General features: G+C 48.7%; 1 protein-coding gene across 7 annotated transcripts in view; it reads left to right on the top strand.

The window, feature by feature from the left end:
- The window catches only part of PRRC2C (proline rich coiled-coil 2C), a 1,565,218-nt gene that overhangs the window by 1,040,229 nt on the left and 501,542 nt on the right, over nucleotides 1-23,447 (top strand). The gene's annotated exons all lie outside the window — the stretch shown is intronic.

Genomic DNA, 23,447 nt, shown 5'->3' with positions numbered 1-23,447 from the left:
TAGTTCGACCACCTGTTGGTTAACTTGTGCAGGTAGTACAGTATATATATTTCTGAAAGTCGAAAAGGGACGTTGACTGGGCGTGTCTGTAATACTATCCCTAGTGTGACGTCCGTTGTACCCATGGTACTTCACGCATCGAAGTCACTCAGATTGTGTTTTTCCACCATAGTGGACGGTCGCAAGTTGCAGAGCTCACATCTTGTAGCCTTTATTCTCCAGCATGGGCTCTGGCATGGATTCACATCCTCGGTATAAGAAAAAACAGTTTCACTTTCACTTACAAACTGTCTTTCTCCTATAAACCAATCCCTGAGCTCTGGGTCATACTGCACCCAGCCAATGACTGCCCTCTCCCTAAGCATCTCCCCTGGCAGCCATCTTCAGATTTTTACTGCACGTTCAAGTGTTGGGAGTCCTTGTGTTTTGCCCCAAGAGCTTTTCTGCGTTTTTGAGCTTTTTCAGTAAAAATGTCAAATTTTTGTCAAATGGAGCCTGTGTGCTCATTCGTTCTTTTGGCCGGCAAGCAGGGATCAGTTTGTCAGCGTCTTTCTTTTCCCCTCAAGGGCAAGAACCATTGAGTTTTCATCAAGATTCCAGAAGTCCATCGGGCCTACGCCGGACCATGTCGGGGGAGGAGGACAGAGGTTCTCTCTTCAAGCTCTGCTCCAGCTGCGGATTGAGGAGTGTGTTTGTGGAGGACAAACACGCCCAGTGCCTCTGTCTACATTTGGATCACAAGGAGGCAGATTGTGAAATTTGCCTGGGATTCACCAAATGAACCGTGAAGGATCAGCACAGCAGATTACCAGCGTGGCTCAACACCAAGGCCTCTAACCTGTGCGGCAAGCAGGGGCATACCTGACCCAGGACTGGCCGGTCCAAGAAGGGGGCTTCTTAGTGCTTTGAGGGCGCTCCATCCTTGGGGGGGGGGGGGGGTGGGGGTAAGGCCAAGCAGCACATGTCCATTCCGTCAGGGTTGCCGCACAAGCGAGTCGTGATGAACATCACCATCTGCCTCCAGCTCAAGCAATCGCTCCAGCTCCTCCTTAAAGAGGAAGTTGGCTAACTCCAAAAAGCTGCGGGAGAAGCTGGATGTTAGGGAGAATTCTCAGAAATGGGCTAATTCCCTTCTACCTTAGAGACCCCCAGCTCTTTTACAGGACGTTAGGACTTTTTTTTAATCTCTTGTAATTTTAATGTGATTTCTTTTGTGTGTTCTTTTTAAATTTGGAGTGTGGACCACTACACACAACTATGACTACAGGTGTAAGCAAAACCTACCTTTGGTATAAGTCTAACACACAGTTTTTGGCAGCGAGCTGAGCAGCCAGGCTCACCTCAAGATGGAATGTGAGCTGCAATTCTGTTACACAGAGGTCTACAATCAAAGTATTCAAATAGACTCTTATGCTCAAGGTTTCTTGGTAAAACACTGTTCTGATGCTTGTTAATCTGCTTCACACTACCCGATTCTGAGGCATTTAAACTACTGTGAAGGAGGAGCAAAATGGCATTCAGATCATCTGAAGTAGGAGCAAAAAGGCATAAGTTGATAAAACGAGTAGTAGAATTATTCTTCAACAGTGCAAATAGTTTGCGTTCACCAGAGGAGTTGTTCCAATGCAATAGGTAGGCCAAAGTCAATGGGCTAGAGTCTTGTATAAGTAAAAAAACGGTTCTGGTAGTTAAACGGAAAAGTCTTTGCCACGGTTCTCAGAAGTCATTTTTTTATTGTATTTTTTTAACTTGATGTTTTTATTAACATCTTGAACATACAAACAGGTGGCCAGGTGATCCCTGGCACTAGGACCTCAACAGAGAAAATTTTTTTTTTTTTTTAAACTGTAATCCTCCCCACCTCCAACACCCCCTCCCCCACCCTACAAAAACATTCCAAGTTCTGGAAGATTGCTGGTTACAGAAGCTGTGGGAAGAACGATAAAGTCCAAGCTAAAACCATTCAGGGAGGTTGACAAAGTGAGGTTAAACCCTCTTAAAATCGTTCAGTCAAATGGAGGCTAACAAGAGGCGGTACAGAAAGTATCCCAGCGGAACCGCTAGCATCTAGGATTCACAGTCTCATGGAGTCACATTCCTCATTCATAAGGACAACCATCCATTCCTGCACAAAGGAAGACATGGTACCATTTAGTTATGGCCGAAAGTTTCTCATAGATAAAGATAGCACTTAACTTATTAAGCCATTCTGCTTTGGAAGGGGCGACAGGGCTTTTCCATTTTTGAGCAAGTGCCATTCTCACTGCTCTCAACATCGCCCCTACAACTTTCGGGTAGCCATTCATCTCGGCGCCCGGCATGGGCGTTCCCAAGAGGACCTCCAGAGGGAGTAGGGACGGACAGGTGCCCGCTATATCCTTGATCCAGCTAAGTAGTTTGGCCCAGTACACCTAAATCACAGGGCATTACCACCACATATGATACCAAGTGCCTCGCTGCGAGCACATTCTGGGGCACAACAGGGATACATTTTTGAACATTTTGGACAGAGTAACCGGGGGGCGGTGCCAAGAGTGGAGTACCTGAAAGCCATATTGCATGGCCGAGGTGTACAACGCCCATGAGAAAATTGTTTTGAAAATAGTCCTCCATTTTGGGTCCTCCATAGCCATGCACAGCCTCCCTTCCCATATTTGCTTAAAAGGCTGTCTACCTTCCAAATCCGCCATAACCAATGAATTATAGATCTTCGAAAGGGAGCCCTTCCTGGTCAGGGATTCAACTAAAAAAAATGTCAAAGGGGGAGAGGGGACGGTTCAAAGTAGAGACCCACCGAGAGTGGGTAAGTATTCACTTCAGGCGTAGATATTCAAAGACTGAGGGAGAGTTATCACCCAACGCTTTGGACAATTGACCATATTCAATTAAAAAAAAGAAGAGTTGGGTTTCCCTCTCTAAGCCCCTAGCCGACCACGCCTGGGTGTCGCGGAAGCCCCTGGACCCCAGATTGAAAGGGAGACCCCAAAGAGACAATAGGTGGGATGGCCAGGAGGCGAGCTGTTTGTTAACCTTGTCCGGTTTACAGGATCCCCATAAAGGAGCAAGAGTAGGATGCCATTTGAGGTGAGAAGGAAGGGATTTGGGAGGAGCCCACAACAGATCCCTGATTTTCTTCGGGTGAGAGAGTGTCCTCAATATAGGTCCAATACGTCCCCAAATCATCCCTCATGTGCTCTAACATCACACGAAGTTGGGCTGCCTTAAGGTATAGCCTAAAGTCAGGAAGGCCGAAGCCTCCATATGGCTTTGGTAAGGTTAAAGTCGCAAACTTGGCTCTTTTTTACCATTCCAGATGAATTGGTGGACACGGGATTGCAGTACCTCAAAAAAGCCTCTGGAATCACCACTGGGAGAGCTGTGAAAAGATAGTGAAGACACGACAACATATTAATTTTCACCGTGACCATACGCTCAAACCATGAGAGGGTGAGAGGAGCCCAGCGTGTAAGGTCCCTACTGATCTTTGCCAAGATCAGGGGGAAATTAACTTGAAAGAATTGTTACCGCACTGGGGATAATGATGCCCAAATACAGAGTAGCACCCCATTCTATTCTCATGCCCTGGATCTTGGTTCTCCCTCGACTATCACCATCCCTGGTACCTATCGGCATTATCCAAGATTTGAAAGCATTCACCTTAAGCCCCAAAAAGGAGCCACAGAGGCCTATGAGGTCCAACAACCGGGGAAGGGAGACCTGGAGGTTAGTAAAATAGGCCAAGATATCATCCGCAAACAAAGTTTGAAGTCCGTCTCGGCACCTAACCCCAGTGATCTCCCGTTCAACTCTGGCCGCGATGGCCAGGGGCTCCATCGCCAGGGTGTATAAGAGAGGAGACCAGGGGCACCGCTGACGGGTGCCTTTTGGAAAGAGCCAAAGGTGATGAGGTGCAACCATTGACCAGCACCCACGCCAAAAGACCGTTGTACAATTCTGAAACCCATCAGCAAAAATTATCACCCAAACCCATTTTTCGGATTACCTTACCCATATAAGGCCCTTTGACATGGTCAAAGGCCTTTTCTGAATCCAGCAAGAGAAGATAGCCCTCCACATCTTTCCTGGAAACCTTGTGCATGAGATCCAGGGTCTTCCGCACATTATCTGATCCATGACGACCAGGGATGAAGCCAAACTGGTCCCCATGCACCAGGGACGGAAGGTGTTTTGCCAATCTATTCGCCAAAGGTTTAGCTAGGATCTTAACATCCATGTTAAGGGGGAGATAGGGCGATACGACTGGCATTGGGAGGGTTCTTCCCCTCCTTGGGGAGAACCACTACGAGGGCGGACATCATGGTGTATGGGAGGGTGTCCAGTTCCACAGCAGAATTAAACATTTTAGGCATGAATGGGTCCAGCGTGGAGCGGTATGTTTTTTTTTTTTTTTTTTTATAGAAACTAAACTGTAAAACCATCATCTCCAGGTGAGGTTCCACTCTTCAGGGAGGAAATGCTATCAATTATCTCTTGGGGAGTGATAAGTTGTTCAAAAGTTGTTCAAGTGGGTCAGCTTGATCAGGAGGAAGGCGGGAATGGGCCGGGACTCCAGGAAGTGATGAACATCAGCACCATCCCTTGTGTACTCCCAAGAGTATAGGCGCTCATAATGTAACCTAAATCGCTCAGCTATCGCTCCGTCCCTTAAAGCCATCTCGGGGGTGCAAATTGAATTAACTCTCCTACTGTTCCGAAGTTCCTGAAGCCTCCAAGCCAGTATCGTATCTGCTTTTTCCCCTTCTCCATATATTTCTGTTTCAAAAAGGATAGCATCCTTTCTGTCCGCCCAACAAGCAGAGCTGCAAGTCTGGATCGCAGCTGTTGTAGTTCCTCCCACCTACCTGTAAACATCTGCATCTTCAATTTCCCCCCAGGTTGAATAGCTCTCTCAGATGTTTCTTCTCCCGGTCCCTTTCCCTCTTCTTTCTCGAACCCACCTCAATGAGGGTGTCCCTAATGGTGGCCTTGAACGTGTCCCAAATTCCCATGACACCCACCTCCCCATTCTCATTATTGGAGAAATAATCTGTGATAGTGGCTAAAACCGTTTGTCGCACTTCCTTATCCTGCAACAGGAAGTCATTACACCGTCATTGGGTCCCAGCAGGAGGAGGGGGGGGGGGGGGGATACGTAGTTTGATCTTGACCATATCATGATCCGACCACGGTATGACTTCTACCCCAGATTCTGTGACCTCGTCCTTCAATGAAGAATCTATCAGAATATACTCAATCCGGGAGAACGTTGCATGCGGTTTAGAATAATGAGTAAAATACAGGTCCCGACCCTGCTCTGCAGCGCCTGTATCCCATAGACCTGATTCCCCATTAACGCCTTGGAAGGCTGTTGCCAGTTTATTCTGAAATCACCAGTCAGGGTAGGCTATGGGCGACTTCCTGTCCCTTTCAGGACAAAGGACCATATTAAAGTCCCCTTCCACCAATAGAATGCCCTCTGTGAACGCCATGATTTTCCCCTTCATCCTCTCCCAAAAGATATCTTTGCCTCGTTCAGAGCATATTGTTTTTGTTTTATTCACTTTTTATGCTCGTCAGACCCAAGGGTAGCAGGGCGCAGTGGCAAGAAAATGCAAAACTTACAAGGTTACATCATAGCATAACGTATAGTAGAAAATACAATAAGGTCTCTAAAACACAAATAATTACAAAATATACAAAGTTCAAGTAAGGTCAATAAGAGTTGCAGATGTATAGAGTAAAGATTTAGTGCGAGTAATTCCAGTAGGAGGTAGGTGACACAGGTCAACTAAGGTCAGTCGAGGTGAGGAGTTGAATGAGATTTTTTCTGAAACGAAGGTAGGGCAAGTCCACTCTCAAGTCTTGTGGTAGTGAGTTCCAGGTTTTAGCAGCCTTTACCGGGAAGCTATTTCCTCCGATCGTAGTGAGTCTAAAGTTCGGTATTGTCAAACAATTAGAATTGACAGCTCTGGTCAGTCTGAGAGATGTTCTCCTGTGGAATTTGTCAATCAGGTATCTAGGGGCGGAGTTATTAAGGGCGTTGTGGGTCAGGGATAACATCTTGAGTTTTATTTTGTTCTCCGTGGTCAACCAATTGTGATGGCGTCTGGCGGAGGAGATATGGGATCTTTTGTTTATGCCTAGTGCTGCTCTCGGGGCATTATTTTGTAGTATTTGTAGTTTTTGAATTATTGTTTTATTAGCTCCAGAATATAGAGCGTTGCAGTAATCAATTCTAGAGAGTATTAAGGCTCTAGCCAGTATTAAGCAACTCTTATTGGAGAGGAATGGTTTACCGGCTCTTATCAGTTTGCACGTGTAAGCCGTGGGGGAGGCAAGGGATTTTAGCTGTTTATCAAGTGATAGGGTAGAATCAAGATAGAATCCCAGGGTTTTTACATCCTTGGACACTTGGATGATGTGCCCATCTATGTTGAATGAGGAGAATTCCTGGTCTATCTTTTTGATATTGGCTTGGGTGCCCAGGATAATCAACTTCTTATCGTTCAGACAGAGGCCATGAGTGGCCATCCATGCCTGGATAAGATGATATACCTTGTTCACCAATTCCGTGTCTTTCGCATGATCCCCAGAAAGCAGGAGGAGGATCTGTGTATCATCTGCATAATTAGTGTAGGTGATACCGAGATGGTCCAAATCATCAAACAAGCGCTTGATGAAGATATTGTATAGAGTTGGGGAGACACAAGAGCCCTGAGGGACACCGCATGAAATGGGGGTGGGATCTGCCGCTGCTGAGGGGGAGAAGTCTCATCGTTCTTTCACTCAGGAATGACTCGATCCATCTAATGGCTTCTGGGGAGAAATGGGCAGCAGAATCCAGGTGACTACAGAGGACTTTATGATCCACCAAATCAAAGGCAGCTGAGAGATCCAGGAGTAGCAAGAGTACCGTTTGTCTCTCAGCTCGTCAATTTGGAATTTCAAGTCAATGAGGGCAGTTTCTGTTCCATGTAGGGGACGGAAGCCCGATTGTCTCTCTCCTAGGAGGTTGTGTAGTTCTAGATGATTTTGAATTTGGTTGTATGCAGCTTTGCCCAGAATCTTGAGAAGAAACGGTACCGTAGTGATAGGACGGTAATTAGTGGGGATGAGGGGGTCTAATGTTTGCTTTTTAAGGAGGGGGAGTACCCAGGACTGTTTAAGGTTGGCTGGGATGGTGCCTGAGGCAAAGGAGGCGTTAATCAATTTAGTGATAAAGGGAGATAATTCTCTGGCAGCGTCTTTTATTGTGCTGGGCAGATGTCGCCTCTACAATTAGATGGTTTAAGCGACAGGATAATTTTTTCTACTTCCAAGGTGGTCATTTTGGAGAAGTGGAAGGTATTATTGTGCGCCAATAAATTATTGGTATGGGGCATTTTAGGCGAATCCTGAATTTTGAGTACTTCTTTTTTTTGCTGGATTTTATTTTGGAGTGTGATCATTTTATTTGCTAGGGCTTGCTGGATATCTGTGCACCAAGGTTTGTCCTTGGTACAGGTGTCGGGGATGGCGATGGGAGACTCAAGTTCCTTTAGAATGGAATAAAGCTCTTTCATGCTGGAATTGGATTTGGCTATACGATCATCATACGAGTTACGTTTTGCCTGCCAAACCTCTTTTTTGTAGAGTGAGGAGAGAGAAGATAATTTAGCTTTGTTATTGACTGAAGGGCAGAGCCTCCAGGTGGTTTCGCTTTCTTTTCAGGATGCCTAAGTCTCTTAGCTGTGGAGTAAACCATTTGTTTAGATGAGCTTTCGGTTTGCTTGATCCAAGTTTGAGAGGTGCCAGTTTATCTAGAGTAGAGAGCATGATATTATTAAATTCTTGCACTAGAGTGCTGGGGTTTAGATTTGCTGATAGTGCGTTGAGGGTCGGTTATATAGCTGGGATCACTTTCTCTGCAGTAATACATTTTTTCTTTCTCGTTAAGCATGGTGGCGCTAGTGGAAGGGCCGTAGGGTTAGGTCTGGAAGTAGCTAGGTTAAAGGACACCAAAGAATGGTCTGTCCAGGGTAAGGGCATTATGGACGAAATAGTGGCTTAACAGTTAGTCAGCTATCCAATCTAACGTTCTTCCCTTCTGGTGCGTAGGCTTGTCAACTCTGAGTTAGGCCTAGTGCGTGAATAGTATTGGCTACCACTGTAGCATTAGTATCCGTGGTGTCATGGAAACCTAAGTTAAAGTCCCCAAAGAGGATTAGTTGAGAACAAGGTTTGAGGTTATTAGTGAGTAGGTTATGGAGATCCTCTTCAAAGGTTCCTAAGGGGCATGGGGGTCTATATAAAAGTGAGTGATTATTATTTATCTGGAGTTTGGCAGATAGGGTCTTGCAGGATTGAATCGATTGGGTAGGTACTAGTCTGAGTGAGAGGTTTGTTTTAGAGATTATGGCGATGCTGCCACCTCTTGCACCTTCTCGGTCGTGTCTGACTATCGTGTAGACATCCGATATGGCTAGCATGAGCGAGGGTCCTGCTGCATTGTGTAGCCAAGTCTCCGTGATTGCGAGAAAGTCGAGGTTGCCTTCTGTGATTAGGTCGGCAATGTCTAGGGCATGGGCGACAAGCGATCTCACGTTAAGGAGTGCTCCAACGATAGTTGGGGTCTTGGTGACCTCTGTGGCTTGGAGGGATAGAGTAGTGGATGTATTGGGTGTTTTAGGCTTGTTATTCTGAACGGGCAAATATTTGGAATTGGGTTGTAAAGGTAGTCTAGTATAACTAGGTTTACAGACCTGCTGGAAGTTTGTTTTGATGTTGGTAGGGGGAAGAGACTTGCAGAGAGGTTAATGCAGTTTAGTTAGTCTGGCACGGAGTCTAAGATTTCTACTAAGTGTATCACATGGGAGTGATACAGAGGTGGCTGTCTCAGGGGGCCCATGGCTAGGATGTAAATATTGGCCAGGAAAGTTACAGTTCAGATGTATTACAGACGTCAAAGGAGGCAGGGTGTTAGGTAGGTTAGCATCTATTATGATGAGTGAGTGTAGGATAGTCCTCAGTAGGACTGTGTAAATAGCTGGGTAGATACATAGTTATATAAAGGTAAACCTATCTAGAATACCACATTAGTAGTCGGTGGGAACCGTTGGCAACAAATACAAAGCACAATATATGCTAGAAATATCAGCATGTAGGAGCAATTTGGTAGCAAGAGTCGCCTAAATACGAAACACAATATATGCTAGAAATATCAACATGTAGGAACGGTTTGGCAACAGGGTTTACCTAGGAGAGGGATGCAATGTATGCTGTTAATACAATCTATCCTTTCTCTGCTGGTTACGCGAGGGTGCATTAAAATATGACATGTAAGGGCAGGGTTAGGTCTCTAGGTAGAGAGCTTTGTTTACGATGACCATAGGTTGGGTAACTAGCAAAACATAGTTGTAGGTGAGACTCTGAGGGGTCGGTGCTATGAGGAGAGGTTAGGAGCTGTGAGATACAGCAGTACAGCATAGGAGCCGTAATGGATTATACCTTCAGTTGCGGATATGTAAGGTAACATTAAAGAGCATACATTTAATATTAAAGTACTCACTGGGTCAGCATATCTCAGAGGAAATGGCTAAGCCGGGCAGATAGTACCTTGGCAGTGTCAGAATTGTCTCTGGGGACAGCTGGAACCGGATGGTGTTGCCTTAGTGTTATAAGCACACTGGGAGAACATAGTGTGCTGCAGGGCACCCACAGGGGGTAGACCTGGAAGAGGGTGGGGTGCAGTTATCTTGTATCAGTCTCGGCTATGAGCTCCTGTGATTAGCGCCACGATATGATTGAGTGGTGCAGCTGTAATAGGTCAGTGGGAGTGTGGCCCTGGACAGCCTTGTGCCATCAAAGGATAATGGGCATACGGAGTACACATTAACTGGGGCGTATGCACCTCACTGACTTTCTTAATACAACGCTGTGAGGGCATATGCGCAGAGGCTCTCAGTATGTTACGGGCGGTCAAGGTTGCATGGTTAGCCAGTCTGAATGAAGCGTTCAGGATGAGGCTAGGGATTTTGACAGTAACTGCATTTCTCGAGTTTTGCGGGCAACTTGGACACAAATTCTTGGCCGACGGCTCGGCGGGCTTGGCAGGCTGTGGGCAGGCTGTGGACAGGCTCGGACAGGAGTAGCCTTAGACTCCCGGCCTTTGTCGGACCGGCAACGCCTACCGGCTACTGCTGATTGGCTTAAGACTGGTGGATGGCCAATCAGCAGTGCGGTGGCTTTGTAGCCGGAAATCACTCGGCTTGGGCTGTGGTGGCGGCCATCTTCGGATGGGTTTTCCCTCGTGGGCAGGGATGACTAGAAGCGTAGCGGTGCTCCAGACAGGGTGAAGCAGTGTCGGAGGGGCGCTTCACGGCAATTGCAGGATAGAGTGAGGTTAGTGCTTGCTGTCTGCACTTTCTCTACCTGCTTGTGCAGCCTTGGGGAGATGCCCTCAAATTACGGTGGAGGCAGAAGGGGGTTCACCTGGATGTGGGGGGAGGTGGTAGGGGCAACCCTGCTCCGGCAGGGTGGTGCGAGCTCCGGCTCCCAGCACCAGCTGTTGAGAGATGTATACACACCAAGGTAAACAGCCTGCCCCACACCTCCCCTTTGACCGTAATATATCGACCCTCCGGGCCTTAAGCGTAAAGTGAGTTTTGGGAGAAACCAAGAGGTCGACCCCACGTTTTTTAGCTACATAGTGGGAGGCATACACATGTTGTATAGATTTAACACTGAACTTTGGTTCTTTGCCCCTGACGCAATGAGTTTCCTGTAAGAATAGGAAATGGAGCTGAAGCCTCGTAAATTCTCATCACCATCAACCTTTTAGTAGGGGAGTTCAGACCCCGCACATTTAAAGACCCCACCGTCAACCACTGAAATGTATCACCATCAAAAGAATGAGTAAAGCTCACAATCCCCATTGGGGAGATCTTAATATCACCCCCACCTAAATTCGTGGCCTCATAAAAGCCAGCAGAGCCCCTCAAAACTCCAACAAATCCCGGAAAACTTGGCATATCAGTATCTGGAACAAGACTCCAATAAACAACGCCCAACAACGCTCTCAACCCCCCACCCACCACTTCCTAGAATGCCTGAAAACCGAGTGACTCCATCCTGCCGCTACGCCAGGCCACCAGTGTCTCCCCTCTACCCCCCCATCCCCCTCCCCCTTCGGGTGCTATAAGTCTCAGCAAGAGCACCCCTCCACCCCCAATAATCGAGCTGGACCAGGGAGCATAAACAAAGGAGCATCCACGGGCACCCCGGAAACAACCAGCCAGTAGAAATTGAGACCCCCCCCCCAAACGTCAGGTACAAACACAATTGCAAGAGACAAAAGAGAACTTCAATTGTTAGTTGAACTTGGAGAAGCTGGAGCCACTCTCCTGAACTTCCCATGTCCTCTGACTTTACGCCTCTCCGTGGAAGCTTTGGACCCCGCTGGGCCGGCCGGGACTTGCTCTCGATCCTGGTCCAATGTTTCCATGGCCGGGTCACCCAGAGGTTCGCGGGACACCCTGCAGATAACCTCCTCAGTGACCAACGCATACTTGTAGCGCTCTAGCTCAAAAGAAAGGGAGAAGGGGTATCCCCACACCTTTAGCTTGCAAGATGTTTGTAAGTGGGGAACAAAGCCGACGTCTTGCCAGAGTGAAGGCTGAGAGGTCTTGATACACAGAGACCCTTGCACCTTCCCACTCCACTGGGCCCTTCCTGTGCTCTAGCTTGAGGATTTTGCTTTTTTCTGAAAAAATAATGAAACTGCACAAGAATAGATCTGGGGCCTTTGCTGGGGGCGCCGATCCTATGCGCCCTATCGATGGTTGGTTCATTCGTATTGTCATCGTCGAAGAGCATCCTCACAACAGCCTTGACAGCTTTAGCAATGTCAGACTGCATTTTCCCCCTCTCGTTCCGGAAGGCCCAAAAATCGCAGGTTACATCGACGCTCCCTATTCTCCAAATCATCAATTTTCAGGGCCCACTTCTCCTCCCTTCTCTTTAACTTCGCCAGGCGCGTGTCAAATTGAGTCTCAAGCATGTCCATTGAGGTCGTGTTAGCTTTCAATGCTTCAACCCTGCCATCAATAATGTCGACTTTTTTATCAAGTGTGTCCAGCTGCACTGCAATATCTGCTCTAAAACCTTAAATTTCCTCCAGGAGGGCAGCCATTCCTTTGGGAACAGAGGTAGTATCCGCCACCTCCGGGAGAGCAGAGATTGCCATTTCAGAATGGGGCGTAGGATCAGGGGGTAATCGGCGAAATTTCTGCAGAGATTCTGACCAGCTCATGGACTCTCACAGCCCTCCAGATCTCAGGCTGGGCCCTCTAATAAGACACCCAGTATGAATGCAGCACAGTCAAGTCGAGGGTCAGCCCAGGCGCAGAGGCCTCAGAGGGACCAGCCAGGCGAGGGATGTAATGAAAGCCTGGGGTCCCCTGCTCCACAGTCATACAGGTAAGCACCACAGAAGGGGCCCCACCGCTAGCCCCAGCTGAGGATTGGGGCAAACCCCTTGAGACCAGTTTCACACCCCCCACACCCCCCCCCCACCTTAGAAGAGCAGCGATTGTGCTGAGTGGCCACCAAACAGCACCCCAGCCGCAGCCCGGGCTCCAAGGCTATCCTCCAACCCCTTCCCAAAAATGTTCTTTTCCAACAAGTAGAAGGACCACCTCCACAGACAAACCAGGCTGTCGAGCCCCTGGTCTCGCTCTCCAGTTAGTGTAGATCACCGGGGCAAAGGAGAAGTAACCGATGCTGCCAGAAACCTATGGCAGCAAAGGAGGAGAAATACCTTCAGCTGTTGGATAGACGTCCCGCCAATGTAACACCAACACTAACCACGGCGGAGGCCCCAGAATCAAGCGCCGCCAACCTCCTTGGTGCGCTCCGTACAGCAGGCCCCCCAGGCGGCTTGCAACCTGTCTGGTATGAGTGCCTGGGATAGGCAGGGGGGCCTCCCCACCCACGCCGAAGCAGCCACAGGACAACTCCAGCAGCGGCCCAGATACTAATGTGCTTACTCACCGTGGGCTGTTCTCAAGCTGTGCCTTCCCTTCACGCAGCATTGTCTTGCCCAGAACGATCTTGAATTATAGCTGGATTCCACAGGTTTCAAGCGAAAGGTTGATGTAGATGTACGGCTCCCGAAAGGATGGCTCCAGGAACCGTCTGCAGAGCCAGAGGAGCGTGCACACCACAGAGATGCCGGTCAGGCTGATTCTCCCCACCAGGAAGACGCGAGTCCTCAGGTTGTCGTCCGATGTTCACCGGGCGCCTGACACCACCCGCACAGTCCAGCGGGCGCAGCAGGTGGTCCTCATTGGGGAGCAGAACGCACCCCCGATCCCCGTGACACGACAACCCAGGCACGGGAAGCCCGAGCGCGCTCTCCGCAGGCATGCCCCGTGCCCCTCCCCCACCGCTGGATGGGCCGCAACGCTGTGGAGCGGCTGCCAGGAGCCGCAATACAATCGGCTCTGCCCGAAGCTGCTGGCTCGGTTATCCCACTACGCGCAACTTCCGAAAGTCGGGATTTCATCCCACAGGCTCTTGGGGTTGAGTGGGTATGGGGGGGGGGGGCTCAAATCCCAATTAACCGGACCCCAAGGAGAGGAAGAGTGAGGTGTTTCAGAACATCTCAGCGCCTCCTGGTGGTTTCCAGAAGTAGTTCATAGAAGAGAGCTTTATATGTCGGGTCACAGGCTGACTAGGCCTGCAATTTGACAAGGTTTCACGCAATTTCGCAGTGAGGTAAGTTCTCTCGGTCAGGTTTTCACAGTACCTTATGTTGAAGAAAAAGATGCAGCTGAGGAATTCTGTTCCTGGCAGTTCCTGCAGATCTCGCTGTTCCTGAGCCTCTTTCGTGGGGACAAGAGGGAGGACGTCTGGGGACTCCTGCACTGCACGGGGGCTGTTCACAAAAGCTGGCAAATCTTCGATTCCGGTAGCTGTAGTCGAGCACACACAACTTGTTTCCTTCTCCCTGGCTATTCGGTTTCCTGCAGCACTCTGAGGAAAATGCAGCCAGCTCCGAGAATGATGTCCATGTGGCTTATGAGTTGATTGGTCCCACCAACACAACGGGAGAAGTTGTCCTTGAAGGGCTTCTGTGTCGAGATGAACTTGGCGATTCGGACCTGCAGCAGGGCTTCACCGGGCAAAACAACGGTCCAGGAGTTGCAGCAGCCGTCTTCTTAAAGCTCTTCTTCGGTTCTTTTGTTTCAGTGGTCGACTCTGCCTTCCAAGCCAAGAGACTCACCTTTTAAACAGGTTTCTCCCATTCTTTCCAGCCTAGCTGCCACTCACATAACGGGGTGGCTGTCCTTGCCAGACAGTCAGCCAGCCAATCACGCCAGAGTGCATTTGGGTCTCCTAGGAGACGAAACACAGGGCGTTTCGGGCACCCCACTCACTTCCTGCCCACCCCAGATACTCGGGCGCCAGATCTGTAAATGAACAGAAGCCAGTTGGAACCATTTCTTCTAACCAGAGGTACTGTAAAGTCTAAGAGAACTTGCCTTTTGTTGTGTAGCCTTACTTTCTCTCAGTTGATACCTGTCTTGGTTAGCTTGCGGAGTTGCTAAAGCTTTGCCCCTCACAAGCCTCTCAGCTTGTGGCCCTTCAAATGTTCTATTCTCTACAAATATTTTCAAAAACATTATGCAAGACATTTTACCTACCTGCAAAGATGATCTTCAGTTCCCCTTGACATTGTACGATTAACATTGGCTGTCCTGGCTCCCGGAGAGACACCTCTTTACCTCAGAATTGTGCTTTGGGAAGGTGTTTAACAGTACTTGCCTGTTTATGAATTATTCGTTAACCTTTGTCTTATTCCTCTATTCTATCTTTTACACCTAATTCAGTATTGCTCTAAATGTACCAGTGATAAATAAATGTCCACAGTGTCCTAGCTATTTAAGTCTCCTGAGGGTGTAGGAAGTGTCTGTGTGCCATCCCCAATGGGTGTCCTCTGATTTAGAGAAACAGTGTTTTGAAGAATATGCATATTTTGCTCCCCTTCTGAAGAAGACTTGTATAACTGACTGTGAAATAAATTAATAATTGTTTCATCAAGAAACCTTGAGTGCAAGTGTTTATTTGGGTAACTGCTACTGTGAAGCTGTCACAATATTACTGCTCACATTGACCCCTCTTGAGATAAGCCTGGCTGCTCGACCACATTACCAACCTAACACCGGAGAAGGCCAAGGTGCCGAGTAAGGTGACTGACCTGCCCCTGAAGGCCCAGGTGATCCAGCAGAAGTCATCCTCGTCAATCGAGCTGGTGGCAGCCACCCTCTCGAAGGCAAAAGGGGCTGACCCAATCCAGGGGGTAGGCTTCGTCCAAGCTGGTGGAGAAAACCACGGAGAAGATGCCAGCCCTGAGCCTGGCTCCGACTCCTCAGGACGGAGAGAGGGGGAGGGGGCTAGTGGAGGCCTCTACGGTGCGCCAAGGCACAGATATTTCTTTGTCGGAAGACTAGAACATGGCATCCATTCCCACGGTCATGGAGAATGTGGGGGAACGAAGACGCCGATGCTGCCGACGTAGGCTCTGGGCCCAGCAAACCTACTCTCCACCTCCCAGAGACATATCCCTGGATCTGGATATTCTGTCCACTCTCCACACATTGGTGTTGGAGATGCAGAAGAGGATGCCGATGGCACACCTGGCCCTGGTAGCAGCGGGCACACCACACCTGCCAGAAGAGACCAAAAAGGAAGGGTTCCTGTACCAGTGCCGAGAGGCTAAAAGGAAGACCATTCTGGCAGTGCCTCTCCTAGACGACATTTGGGATGAGGGCTTGGTTCTGATGAAGAATCGCACCTAAGCCCCGGCGCACAAAGGCCGACTGGAGAAGTATCAACTGGTGCCGGAGTTTGCACCCAAGTGCCTGCGATCGCAGCCTTCTCCATACTCGGTCGTCTCGGCAGCTGCGAGGAAGAAGTCCTCAAATCCATTGTCGTCGGCCTCCATTCCCCCAGACAGAGAGGGGAAGAAGTTGGACACGATGGGCCGAAAAGTGATCTATTCGGTGGCAACGACGGTCAAGGTGGCAAATGTGCTTGTGATCATGGCCAGGTACAACAAAGAGCTGTCGTACAAGATGGCCCCGTTGTTGGAATTCCTCCCTGACGACAAGAGGGTCGAGGCTCTGGAGATCCTCCAGGAGGGCGAAGTGGCATCAGACCATGCCATCACAGTGGCCCTCGACATCGCGGACACAGGGTTCTGCTAGATGGGGGAACTGTCTCTGCCTCTGTCATCGTGGCTGGTTGAAAGTCCTGGACATGCTGATCAACGGGGACCATCTTTGTAGGACTCATTGCAAGCCATCAAGATGGACACAGACCGCCGGGCCCTGGTCATGCTTCAGCAACACTGCCCCGGTCGTTAAGTCTTTGGAGGTGGATGCTGTCGTTGCTCCCAAGGCAGCACGCAAGTGGGAGAAGGTCTCCACCGACTGATGGATGCTGGATGCTCTCGCCCAGGGGCACACTCTAGATTCCCAGCAGGAGCATCCCCGTAAACCACTGGTGGCCTGGCAGGAGCAGCACATCCCTCAGCTCCTGCAGGAGGAACGGGCCATGCTAAGGAAACGGGCGATGGAACGCGTTCCAAAGCGACTCCGGGGCGCTGAACTCCAGATAGTTCTTAGTAAAAAAGGAGACCGGGGGCTGGAGGCCCATTCTGGACCTGCTGCAACAAGTTCCTCAAGTCCCAAAATTTCAGGATGGTCCTGTTGCAACACTTGCTTGGCCAACTGGAGGAAGGGGACTTCCTAACGTCGCTGGATCTGGAGGACACTTACTTCCACGTCCCCATTCACGAGAAGCATTGGCAGTTCCTGCTCTTTGTCGTACAGGGGCAGCATTACCAATTCCAGGTCCTTCCCTTAGTACTGAAGTCGGCGCCCAGGGTGTTTACGAAGTGCCTGGCACCAGTGGCAGCCCATCTACGTCTGCAAGGGATACATGTGTACCCGTACCTCGACGACTGGCTCATCCGGACCAAGTCAAGGGAAAGCAATGTTAACCACATGGACAGGACCGCTCGGATGCTGACGGATCTGGGATTCTCAGTGAATTATCCAAAGTCCTGCTTGATTCCATCGCAGGACGCTCTGTTTCTGGTAGCCAGGCTCAACACGGTCTCCTGCCTGGCGGCCCCGTTAGAAGAAAGGATTGCAGCCATTTTGGGCAAGGTTCAACTGCTATTGGCACTGAAGATCGCCACAGTATGAACCATTAAGTCATTGCTTGGCATTAGGTCGTCATGGATCTACCTAATCGGGCTCTGCAGGTTGCGGATGCAACCCCTCCAGGAATCCAGGTGTGCGGAAGCTGGTGGAGGGGCGTGTGCTCCATCATCGCCATGGGGCACAGACTTGTTTGTTTATTCATTTCTAATGTGCACCAGACCAGAGGGTATCAGGGCGCAGCAGTTGCAGGATATGGAAAGCTTAGTTTCAGAGTTACACAATAAAGTAATTACAGGACATTGACAAGTCGAAAGTATACATGGTTACTGTGATGAAGTCTTAAAGGCTAGCTATTAATGAAATATATATTACTAGAATAATGAATGCCTTGGTACCTTAGCCAGTTAGTAATGATAGAGGGGAAGGCAGTCGTCAAGTTCAAGACCAGTTTATATTATCATAAAGAGAGCGTGCTCATGAACGTGCTCACAAAGTTCTTTTTTCTAATATGAGGTTTTTTTTTATGTTGGTCGCTAGGAGACCGGTGTCGAGCTGGAGGAGACAGAGCGACGGTTACGTCTGGGCATATTAAGCTGTCACGGCTCGAAGAGAAGATTTTCCTGTTCATCCTGAGGCGCCGTTGCGCGAAGGAAAGCTTGCTTGTGTGTTAGACGACCGGTTGTCGCCGTAAAGTTTACATAGTTAAAGTGACTAAAGTTTGAAGAAAATTCAGGCTCTGGCATCAGAGCTGTTACAGAGCCACGGGAGGGGGGGGGTGTCCTCCGCAGCTGTTTATCCGAAGAAGACAGCTGATCTCCTGTTCTGCTGTGTCAGCCTGACGGACACGGCCAGCAAGGAGTGTTTGAGGAGGCGGGGTCAGACGCTGAGTTCAAAGGAACAGCTGTCAAGAAAGATAGAGGTAAGTGGAGGTGACGCGAGTGAATCCGGCTTGAAGCTAACAGTAAAAAGCTGTACCCCGAAGGTACGTGAAGTCACGGGAGGGGAAAAGGCAATGAAAGAGAGCATGCATTTTCATTAGACTAGAGTGGGAGAAATATAGAAGGCCAGAGAAAAGTTAATCAGAACGGATGTGTACCAGCCGAGAGCCCGTTATAAACCATAAATGGACAATGGTGTTAAGCAGTCCCCATTAACTTGATCCTTAAAAGAAAAGGTGCCTCAAGAATCCTAAAGAGACTGCTACGCTAAATGTGTCTTCCAAATTGAATAGGTTGAATTCAAGAGGAACCTAAGAGACATATAGAGTGTTAGAAAGGAAAGAAACCACAGTAAACGGAAAAGAAAAGGAATACAAAGTAACAGACAGAAAAATAAAGGAGAATATAGACATTTTGAAAAGATGCAATGATACTGGCCTGTACTCCTGCAACCAGGAAGATACTTCTCAGCTGGAAGGTGGAGGAGAACATATAGAACAAAGACGTATCTTTTTACCTGAAAAAATAAGAATGAAAGTTCATGTTAATAAAAATATTGGGTAGACAACTTAAACCTAAGACAACTACTCCCTTGTCTCAGCGTTTTCATTCTGCATTATAGGAGGCTTTATTACAGTTACACAGTGGATATAATACAAGAGGGAAATCGGATATATGCAATGGATAGAAATATTGTTACCCGGCAGGGTGCTTGCGTGGAAGAGACTAAGACCCGGAGGACTGGAGCCAATTTAGGTAGTCGAGTCGGAAATTCAGGTAAGGTTGAACTTCTCTGATGGTATGTGGCTGGGAGTTACAAAGTTGGGCAGCTTTGACGGGGAAACAACCGCCAACCTTGGATAGCTTGAATCTAGGGATATTAAACAATTGGAATTGGCCATTCTCGTGGGTCTGGTAGAGGTGCTCCTGTGGAATCAGTAATATGGGTGGGGGGCTGCGTTATTCAGTGCTTTGAGTGTCATGATGCCTACCTCCAAGGAGCCAGGTCCGACCCAGCAACCCCAGAGACAGGCATCATTTCCCCCAGGGGAGTGCCAGCGGGCCCAAGCTGGGGCCCTTTGGACGCAGTCCTGGTGCCTTAGGCGCCAGGCTCATGTTGGACCCCTGTCCTGGCACCTTAGGCGCCAGGCTCATAAAGCTAGACATGTGTTCAAGTGTTTTAATGTGCACTTACCTGATGCAGACCATGCTGCTACATCCAGGCCCTCTTGAGGCCTGAATGGAACTACTTTACCTGTGGGACTACTTTCCACCCGGGTGTGGTCGGGGAAGGATACATACCTGATCGGTGGAAGGATACACACTGGGAACTTCTTCCAAAGCTATTTAAACCACACCCAATCAGCAACTCACGCTTCGCGTTGTTCTGCTCCTCGCAGCTGGACGCTCACCGTGTCAGCTCCTGCATCTGGACCTCAGCCACGCCTGTCAGTATCCTGGGTCACCTGCAAAGGGAGACAAAAGACCTTACCTGCTAAATCAGCACCACAGAGACATCACACCGACGATCCTGAAAAGGAAGACATTTTAAAAGCATTTCGCTACGATCGCTGCAGCGCTGCATTTCACTCACCTATCCTGGACTCCTCCATCTTCAGCAGCGATCATCCGGATCCACAGCCACTTCCCAGAGCCTAGAGAGAAAAAGACAAGAACAAGGTGAGAGAAGGAAAGGAATAGGAAAAGCTCAGTTTCCTTCTAAGACTTACCTGTTGGGTCATTCCCATTTCATTTCGGGTCTTGGCGCTTCCAAGCATTTTCCGGACCCCGGCCCCTATGGGGAAAAAAGACAGACATTGAATGAGCGAATGCAAAGACATTACCCGAGCGCTCATCCGGAACTTACCTGTCATTTACTGGAACTGCACGTTTCTCTTCGGGTTGGCGCCATATCTCCGGCATTCTGCAACAAGACAATGAACATTATTTTTAAGCTTGGACTTTAGAAGTTGCAGCAGAACTTTTACAGTGCCTTACCTGAATAGTCAAGCTTACCTGAACTCCCATCAATCCTCAATCCAGTGAAGTAACTGGGTTTCAACGCGCCCCTGCATCAGAAGCAGGATGGAGAGCTCATCCTTCTTACCCTAAGGTGAGACTTCACGGGGAATCGTGGAAGGGTATCGTGGAGGGCTGGAGGAGAGTGGGAGGCTTGAGCATAACTCAGTCAGTAGGTAATACTCCCTTTTCACGCACAGGGGAATATTCCTGCAAGCCAGAGAAGCCAGAGTAGAGGGGCCCTTCCTGTCCATCTTCAGGGTCCTGCGCTTCACCATTGAAGAAGCACCAGCACTCGAAGCCAGACCTGCGCCTCCGTGGGAATCGGGTGAGCGTTACAATGAGTGAGAGATGCAGTTTTGAGCTGAATTTTGTTGAAGGTCGATAGCCAGTTATTGTGGTGCCTGATTATGGTTGAGATTTTCTCGCCACACCAATGGCTGCTCTTAGGATGTTGTTTTGGAGGATTTGTATCCGCTGGATGATCGATTTGTTAGCCCCGATATAGATTGAAAGTATAAGGGCTCTAGCCAGGATCATACAGTTTTCGTTGGAGAAAAGGTTTGCCCGTTCTAATGAGCTTGCAAGTGTAAACTGTTGCAGATGCCATGGCGTTCACTTGTTTGGTGAAAGAGAAGGTAGAGTCGATGTAAAAGCCAAGAGTCTTCACCTCTTTGGCAACCTTGATGGGGTTGCCATCAGTTAAGGAGGAGGAATAGTCCTGGTCTAATTTCTTGAGATTGCTGTGGGTGCCCAGGGTGATGAGCTCTGTTTTGTCATCATTCAGGCATAGACCGAGGGTAGCCATCCATGCCTGGATGATAAGGGTACACTCTATTCACCAAGGCCAAATCCTTAGCGTGTGGGGGAGACGCAATATCCCTGGGGCACTCCACATGTGATAGGGATGGGGTATGCGGGTGCTGTAGGGGAGAACACCCTCATAGTTCTATTGCCTAGGAATGACTCAATCCAGGTTATAGCGTCTATGGAAAAGTGGGCAGCTGAATCCAGGTGGCTACATAAGACTTTATGGTCCACGAGATCAAATGTCGCTGATGGGTCAAGCAGCAGAAGGAGAACAATTTTCCCTTTATCTCTTAGCTCATCGACTTGGGACTTGAGTTCGATAAGGGCAGTCTTGGTTCCATGTAGTGGGCGGAATGCAGATTGTCGTGCTCGTAGCAGTTTGTGGTTTTCCAAGTATTTTTGGATTTGGAGGTAGGCAATCTTGTCAAGGATTTTTAAGAGAAAGGGAACTGTCGTGATGTGATGGTAATTAGTGGGTATAAGTGGTTCGAGGGTTTTCTTTTTCAGTAGAGGGAGCACCCATGATTGTTTGAGATTGGAAGGGATAGTACCGGAAGCAAATGAGGCATTGAAAAGTTTAGAAATGAATGGGGCAAGGTCTCCTGCTGCATCCTTTATCAATTGGGCTGGGCAGAGGTCACCCTGGCAGTTGGATGGCTTCAAGGAGAGTATAACTTTTTCTACCTCCAAACTGGAAGTTTTGGTAAAGTTAAATCGGGCCAGAGAGTCGGCTCCTGGTTCTTTAGGGAGTTGGTCCAAAGAAGTTTTGAGCATGTTAGATAGTGAGTTTATTGCAACCTTTTGTATTGCTATTTTGTTTTGAAGCTTGGATACTTAGAGAGTCCCTGTTGTATGTCTGAGCACCAAGATGTATCCTTGATGCAGGTATCTGGGATGGGGATAGGTGTTTCTAGTTCCTTGAGGATGATGAATAATTCTTTCGTACTGGAATTGGCATTAGAAATGCGTTTGTTATAAGAGTTGCGTTTAGCTAGGCACATTTTCTTTTTTGTATTGCTAAGAGATTTCGGTTAGTTCGGTTTTGTTAGTTTGACGGGAGTAATCTCCAAGCCGTTTCACAACACCTTTTTAGTTGTCCTAGCTCCTTTAGGTCTGGGGTGCACCACTTGTTTAGTTGGGATTTGGGCTTGCTAGGTCTGAGTTTGAGTGGGGCAATGGTGTCTAGTGCAGTTAACATGATTTTGTTATATTTTTTTAACAGGAGTTTCTGGGTCTGAGTTATCTACAAGCGCATTCAGGGTAGGGAGGATGGCCGGGATCACTTTGTCGACAGTGATATTCTTTTTATTCCTTGTTAAGCAAGGTGGGGCAACCGGAATGGCTAAAGAAAGTGTTCTTGTGGTAGAGAGGGTGAATGACTCTAGGAAGTAGTCAGTCCAAGGTTGAGGTGTGATGGAGGTGATCTTGGCAGTGCAATTATAGTCTGACACCCAGTCGAGAGTTCTCCCTTTGTTGTGATTGGGTGCAGAGATTTTTTGGGAGTGGCCAAGTTCAGACAAGATGTTCGAAGTGGCTCTGGCATGCATATCTAAGGGGTCATTGAAGCCCAGGTTCAAGTCCCCTAACAGGAGAAGGTGGGAAGACATTTTAAGGTTGTTGGAGAGTATGTTGTAGGTATCTTTCTCAAATGTTCCAATAGGGCCTGGGGGTCTGTAGATAAGGTGAATAGTCGAGGTTTGGGAGTTCTCCAGCATGGGGTCTGGCATGGATTCACATGCTCATGAATATTCCCCATCAGGCCGGGAATCCTCGGTAAAGAAAAAATCAGTATCAGTTTCGTTTCTGATCTGTCTTTCTCAGTAGTAACCAATCACTGGTCTGTGGGTCATACTGCCCCCAGCCAATGACTGCCCTCTCCCTAAGCCCCGCCTCTGGCAGCCATCTTCAGATTTTTACCGCACACTCAAGTGTTGGGAGTCCTCGTGTTTAGCTCTCAAGCTTTTGCTGCGTTTTCGCGCTTTTTCAAAGAGAATTACTCATTTTACGGTCAAATAGAGCCTCAAGCTCCACTGTGTCTACATCCGATTAACGGGGATCCGTGTCAGATTTTTCTACGCCCCTCAAGGGTGAAGATTTCGAGTTACGCTTCTTGGAGGATTCCAGAAGTTTGAGGCCTACCCAAACATGGCCCAGGAGAAAGGAAGCTCGACGCCCGGAAAGCTGTTCAGGGATTGCCCTGGATGCCAGCTGCAGAATGTGTTCAAGGAGGACGAGCACTCGAAATGTCGTTACTGCCTTCATGAGGACAAAACGCATGTGGAGAAGGACTGCGTTTTGCAGGAACATGTCGGAACGGACCATCAGGGACCGACACCTTCGTCTCTCCAACTGGCTGGAAGTAAAGAGCCCATCAGGTGAGAAGAAGTAGCCCGAGCAGTCTTCTAAGTCCTGTGAGGGCGCCCCGGCGACGGGGGCCCAACAGAAGGCAAAACACTGCGAGTCCACGGTC

This window comes from Ambystoma mexicanum, chromosome 1q, assembly GCF_040938575.1.
Source record: "Ambystoma mexicanum isolate Mex_15411 chromosome 1q, UKY_AmexF1_1, whole genome shotgun sequence".
Lineage (NCBI taxonomy): Eukaryota > Metazoa > Chordata > Amphibia > Caudata > Ambystomatidae > Ambystoma > Ambystoma mexicanum.
This window is presented reverse-complemented; position numbering and strand designations above follow the sequence as displayed.